The sequence below is a fragment of the Capsicum annuum genome, chromosome 6 (genome assembly GCF_002878395.1).
Source record: "Capsicum annuum cultivar UCD-10X-F1 chromosome 6, UCD10Xv1.1, whole genome shotgun sequence".
NCBI lineage: Eukaryota > Viridiplantae > Streptophyta > Magnoliopsida > Solanales > Solanaceae > Capsicum > Capsicum annuum.
The window spans coordinates 197,643,312-197,650,755 of record NC_061116.1 but is presented as its reverse complement, the minus strand read 5'-3'; the positions used below and the strand labels follow the sequence as shown (position 1 = coordinate 197,650,755).

Below are 7,444 nucleotides of genomic sequence, written 5' to 3'. Positions count from 1 at the left end.
TGAGTTTTTAGACGGGCATATATTCCATTTTAAAATAGTTCAGGGGGTCATAGGACCCCCGCAAAGTATAAGTGTGTAGTTGGAATTTGGGGTAAAGGTTGGGGGGGTTTTTGACCATTTTCTCTTATATATGTGGAGTATTTCTTTTTCCATATATGTGGAATATTTCCACGAATTTTGAAAATTTTTTGGACAAAATAGCGTTTCATAGGCCAATAGGAGAAAAAAATATATTTTTCAGCGAAAAATAATTATTTAGAGAAATTATTATAGGAAAAAAATATGAAAAGACAATTTTATCTATTATAGAGTCTTTTAATGAAGGGTAAAAAATTCAATTCACTTTTCTAAGGCTCTTCACACTTTTAATATATTATAGATATAGATTTTAGATATAAATATAGATTATAGATATAGATATAGATTATAGATAAATATCTCATTTCTATTTTATTATTATTTTAACAATATTTCTACTAATGAATAGATTCTTCTTGAGTGACGTTCGAACACTAAAAAATTTCAGCATTATAAAATATAATAACATATCCAGAATATTCCTATTAAGTGACGTATGGATTAATTTCAATAGAACTCCGGCTCAAGATAAAAAATTATTTAAAAAAAGACAAAAAATTATGTCGCGCCACCCAAAATCGAACACACAACCTTAAGCTTCTATTTTGCATTGCAAAATTATTCTTTCTACTCTCAACCTTGTTGTCAAGCCTTATGAAAACAAAGTCATCATAAACGGAATACTTACCAGGATAAGACTCAATACTGGACCATGACATGATTGTCAATGACTTGTTACAAATAGAGACCATTAATAAAATCAACAATTTGCTGAATTGACTTCTAACAGCCCATACCACAAATTAAAGAGGCAATCTATTTAATACAATAGAAACATAAACTTATGTGTAAAAATTTATCAAAGTAGGTTTGAACTTATAGTATTTTCTTTAAAAAGTTAATGAATTCATTGCAATAGGCATTAGATCATGGAGCAACTGGCATTGGATTAAATTAAATATTACCGGATTAAAACCTGAAATTGGTTATACAGTTAAGAACCATAGACCATACTCACTACCACAAGCTTACCAATTGTCCAAGAACACTGAAGCTCAAGTTAATGCTCAGTTGAAATTGACTAGGTCAGTTGAGTATGGTAATGGGGTCTCTCAGACCAAAGGTGGATCCTATAGCTCATTCTCTAAAGGATTGAGCAGTAAAAAAGATGTGCAGCCAGTTAAGAGGGACCCATCTGTGAGCTTAAACAAGAGATCATCTAAGAGGCTTACCCCTGCTGAAATGACTGAGAAAAGGCAGAAAGGGTTTTGACTCTTTTGTGATGGGAAGTTCGTGCCTGGTCATAAATGCAGCTCCACCAAGTAGTTGTATCTACTTGAACATACAGTTGATTAGGCCATAAGTTGTAAATATGGGTGGTGGGGGCAATAGGCAAACTAATGAAGTCTGTAAGGATTTCATATGGATGATGCAAGGAATTACCTTTAACGGTGTTCCCACCTTCAGCTCAGCTATAGGATCTGAGTACTCAGTTCCAAATTTATCCATCAATGCATATACATACTCTTCCCAAGCAGAATACGGTAAATGAGCTCTACTTTTTAAACAAGTTAGGTGTCATTCAATAGCAATATTATCATAGTGAATAGAGGCTACCTTAACCTTCTGAACATACGGTAACTTATCCATAGAAAAGTGTTGCTTCACCTTGCACAACCACGTTTTGAGGTTAGATCCGTTAAACTTGGAAAATTTCATCTTGGTAAACCTTGTTATTGCTTGACTTCCAAAGACGTTCTCAGGTGATGATCCAAAATAAATCCCTCATTGTTGCCCTGTGACACTAGGCCCTTGATGCAACCTTTGCGAGGTGTAGTTATGTCCACAGTATTTTGAAATTGAGGGGTAGAACCCACTTCGAGATGAGATCCTGCAGGATACTGTTGTCCTCCGTAATTCTGGTTCATCCAAGCCATAGGGTTCCTTAACGGGGTGTATATCTCTCCACGCTCCATCGAGTTTATCAACCCTCTTTCCCCTATCGAACCTTTTTTTATCCTTCCAAGGTTTCCCTAAAGCTGCAACTAATTTCTCATGTTGTTCTTCCACCTGAGATTGTCTTACAAAGAAATTAGCCGTCTCCAAGTGGCCCTCTCTCATATTGACTTAATCTCACTCATATCAGTTGCCTTGTCAATACCCACAAAGCCCAAGATGATGTTTTGATACCAAATGATGCAACTTTAATGGAACAGTAACTAATACAACAACAACAACAGACTCAGTATATTCCCACAAAGTGAGGTCTAGGGAGGGTAAAATGTCGGCAGTCCATACCACTATTTCCGAGGAAGTAGGGAGGTTGTTTCCAATAGACCCTCCGCTCAAGATAGAGAATAATATACCAAGGTCATAATGAGACATGAAACAGTAACCAATAAAACTGTGCAAACACTCATGAAAAGCAGAGAAACTTAAGGAAGAGAAAAAGTTATTCTAAGTATGACTAAGGAAAGATTTCATTAATTATTCAATACAATTGTATCAGCACATTATACAGGATCACACCTCTTGCTGAGCCACCCCTATTGTACTACATTTTTAACTCTCTCATGGACTGAATCAGCTCAAAGCAAGATACTTTCAGTACTTGAGTGTAATTAACTAAAGTTTTTTTTACCATACTTAATGAGATAAAATGTAAACTTGATAACTTAATAACTAACTAATAATGACAGCTCCAGTATTACTCTCATATAGCTCCTTGTACTATCTTGCTTAGCCACTTTCATTCTGCATCAAATTCAATTCAATGCACTATTCTGCTATGTGCGGAGTTCGGAGCCACATTGGTCATATGTAATAAGACTTCCCTTGCAGTAGTGACGCAACATGTTGAATCCGCTTATTCTTGTGCTTGTTGCCTCTCATCAGAAAATACATTATAAAAATTCAGATGTGACGTCGGGGTGGCTTAAGGGTAAGGCTAGTAAAGCGTTTGGTTCAGATTCCAAAATTTTGAGGCCTAAAAAGTTTTAATAGTAAATTTTTTATGATTTTAACTTCACTTGAAATAATACTAAAGATTATGAAATACGTTTAAAAAAATTATTAAAAAAAAACGAAGTAAAGAAAGAAATATTATCTAATTTTATTAAAAATATTTTATAACTTTGAATTAAACAATTCAAACTTTATATTAATAATAAAGTTTTAACAACAACATCCAAGTTAATGTATTGAAAATAAATGACCAACATCTTATTTGACTAGAATAAATTCTTTCTTTTATTAATAATCATATTAATATGTTAAGCTAAAAATTATGTGTCTTTTAAAAATACATGGCAAAAAACAATTGATAAAAAGATAACTTTAAATTATTACAGTATTATTTTATACGTATGTGTATATATTTAACGCCTCTTATTAAAATATGGCTTTAGGCCCCTAATTTTATTTAAACACCCTTGCTGCAAGGTAGAAACAGTATTAGTACGTTTCTTGGTGCCATTCTTGGTGCCAAATTAATGGACATTGTCATAAAGTAGGTATCAACTCGTCTTTTAAAAATTCCATCTGCTTTCTTGCTCTTATTTCAAGAATTTCTATCATTACGGCAAAACTTCACCTCGACGAAATGCAAAATATGTATGAAACATTATGAAAAGATAAGAAGTGAAGCAACAAACTTTCTGACTACAATTTTCTTTCTACTTTAAAAAATCGTGGAACAATCTACAATATATGTCTGCTCAATGTCATTATGACTACTATTCCAAAAATTTTCCATTCAATAAATAAAGCTAAAACTGCCTACAATGAGCAATTCTTTGTAAATACCTTAAATACTATCAAAATAAGTTGCCAAGGTTCTCCTAATTATAGAGGTTCACGAAATTAAAGTAGGATCATAGTTCCAAGTTGGTTCAATCTCTTTCCAAAGATTAATCTCTACAGAAAAGACCATAAAATTGTTGTACAATTTATTTTAGTTTAGTTTGATATGATTTTGAATATATATAATTTATTTAAGTTAGATTAACCAGCACTTAAATTGTACTTCTTCTCGCTTTTATTTCCAAGGGAAAACATTGCTCTTCCTCGCTTCAAGTACTTGTATGGTTAATTGACTAGTTTGATTTTCTTTTAATCAACTTGTTTAATTACAAGTGTGTCGTACGTGTAATATTTGATCATTTAAAATTAAATAATTTATCTATTGCGAAGATTTTTAATCAAGTATAAAAGTTTAAATCAGTCATCAAAAATTCTTCGCACTTTAATGTAATACTATAAGCATAAACATATATTTTATTGTAACACATATATATTTTACGGAAAAGGGTCTAATATACCCTTCAACTATTAAAAATGGTACATAAATACCTTTCTTTCATCTTTAGGCTCAAAAATACCCTTCCATCCATCTATTTGGCTCAAAAATATCTTAATGTATTAGAAATGGCTCAAAAATGCCCTTCTTCATCTATTGGTTTAAAAACACCCCTCCATCCACCTATTTGGATCAAAATTGCCCTTAACAATAAATTTAAGTGCAAAAATATCTCCTCCTTTTAACAAATTCTGATGTGGAATATAATTTTTTTAAAAGCTGTGGACTTGAAAAGACATTATTTTCTAAAAAATTTTTTTGCGTAAAACATAAGAATTTCTGACGTTTTAAAAAAAATTGTAAAACATAAGAATTTCTTATGATTTAGAGAATTTTTTACTGTAGATTTCCATTAAAGAATCGTTAATAAAAAAGGTTAAATGTAATAATTTATTACGTTTAACCTATTTTAATAACTAATTATAGGATGGTTTATTTTGATAAATTTATTCATAGCTTGATTTATTTTGATTTCGAGTTCAAAATCGAACTATGAAATACTATATTCATGTGGTTTCAATTAGGATTAAATATCCTACGTACATGCTCACAGCGTATTTTACTACATAATTTTAAAATAAAAAATATTAGATGTTTTGAAAAAAAAAAATTCTCTCTATATAGTGCAAAAACAAGCACTAATAGCAGTACTTAATTTTTCCACCCTTATAATTAACGTGACGTTGTTTTCCCGTAATATTTCTCTTTCATACCTTGTAATAAAATAATAATTTATTTAATTAGAGGATTAAACCACACCAATATAGTATTTTTCTAGTTCGATTTTAAACTCAAAACCAAAATAAGTCAAGATATGAATAAATTGATCAAAATAAACAATCTCTATAATTAGTTATTAAAATAGGCTAAACGTAATAAATTATTATGTTTACCCTTTTTTATTAACGATTCTTTAATGGAAATCTACAGTAAAAAATTCTCTAAATCATAAGAAATTCTTATGTTTTACAAAAAATTTTAAAATGTCAGAAATTCTTACGTTTTACGCAAAAAAATTTTTTAGAAAATAATGTGTTTTCAAGTCCACAGCTTTAAAAAAAATTATATTTCACATCAGAATTTGTTAAAAGGAGGAGATATTTTTGCACTTAAATTTATTGTTACAAAAAAATTTTAAAACATCAGAAATTCTTACATTTTAGGCAAAAAAAGTTTTTTAGAAAATAATGTGTTTTCAAGTTCACACCTTTAAAAAAATTATATATTTGTTAAAAGGAGGAGACATTTTTGAATTTAAATTTAATGTTAAGGGCATTTTTTATCCAAATAGGTGGATGGAGAGGTATTTTTGAACCAATAGATAAAGAAAGACATTTTTGAGTCATTTCTAATACATTAAGGGTATTTTTGAGCCAAATAGATGGATGGAAGGGTATTTTTGAGTCTAACGGTGGAAGGAGGGTATTTGTGTACCATTTTTAATAGTTGAAGGGTATATTAGAGCCTTTTTCGTATATTTTACCACCAGAAGTTCTAAGTAGTTGATGAATCATCATTTTTGTATTTGTCATGCATTACTGCATTCCCTTGCTGTCATAGGTTAAAAGTGACCGATCAATTTGAACCATATTTGTGGTACAGTTATTTTTTTTTATATTTAGAATCTTTCCTTGTTTTTAAAGTCAAGGTACAATTTTTTTTTCTTATTTTTAAAGTCAAATCTTTACAAAATCATTGATTACATTTTTATTACATATTTAAAACTTTTAAAAAATTGACACTTCTTAAATTTTCTTATTCTAATGTTTTTATATTTATTTTTAAATTTTTCAAATCTTCTTAAAATCAAATTTAGTTGATTTAGAATTCTAAAACTAATCGAAAAGTATTAGTTGTTATTATTTCTGATGATCTCTCATAAGGAAAGGTTTACCATAAATATATTTAATTAATTTTCAACTCTTAAATATTAAGAAAAAATAGTAAAAAGACGATTTTGTCTAAAACAAAAACTTTTAATGAAGAACAAAAAGTTCAAACGATATTTCTAAGACCCTTCACACTGTTAATATTGTTCAATTTTAAGAAATTCTTTGTGTAAACGTTAGGTTTAATTGTATTATTTTGATATCTTTATTATCATACTTTTGTCGTAGTATACAGGTGGTAGATGAATGTCAATAGGATTTGATTAATTTATTTAGGTAAATGTTAGGTTTAATTATATTATTTGATATTTTTATTATTGAACAGTTTTGTGGTTGTTTACAGGTTGTTGATGAATATCGATCGATTTTGAGGATTTTTTTTGTGTAAAGGTTATGTTTAATTATATTGTTTTGATATCTCTATTATCGTATTGTTTTGTTGTAGTTTACAGGTGGTCGATGAATGTCGGTCAGCTTTGAAAAATTTTTGTACAAAGTTTAGAAGTTTTACAAGTGGTAGATGAATGTCGATCGGAATTTGAGAAAGTTTTTTAAGTAAACGTTAGGTTTCATTGTATTGTTTTGATGTATTTATTATCGTACTGATTTGTGGTAGTTTGCAGGTTGTAGATAAATGTCGGTCCGTTTGAGGATTTTTTTTTTGGTAGAAAAGTTAAGTTTAATTATATTGTTTTAATATCTATATTATCTTTTTATAGCCTCCCATAAATAAATTTTTGGAGAAATTCTGCTAAACGACTTGGATAATTTTATTTTTGAGTAGGAAAAAAAACTTGTGCTCCTAAAAAATTAATAGGGAGTACAACGAAACATCATGGACCTTTGTAACTCACAATGAGGTCAAAAGAAGAAAACCACTTTCTTTCTAATTCTATCACTGTGAGATGTAAATTGTATATTTTGAATATTAATTAAATTGATGTATATTTTGAATTATATATTTTAAAATACTGTATATTTATCTCTCCATTCACAGAGAAATTTACTAGAATTGTTTGATTAGCATGAGATTATTCTCTCAATAAGATGTGAATTTCTTAATATTAATTTTTCAATATTTAACTAAGACACTATTTTTAATTTTTATTGTTTATCTGGA

At 29.3% G+C, this 7,444-nt stretch overlaps 1 long non-coding RNA gene across 1 annotated transcript; it reads right to left on the bottom strand.

The window, feature by feature from the left end:
* Positions 1–933: 933 nt before the first annotated feature.
* On the bottom strand, positions 934–3,217 carry LOC107874780. The gene is made up of 2 exons (XR_007056626.1): positions 1,522–3,217; positions 934–1,410 (listed from the first exon to the last, which is right to left on the bottom strand). It is a non-coding gene; the product is annotated as an uncharacterized LOC107874780 (long non-coding RNA).
* Between the last annotated feature and the right edge of the window lie 4,227 nt (positions 3,218–7,444).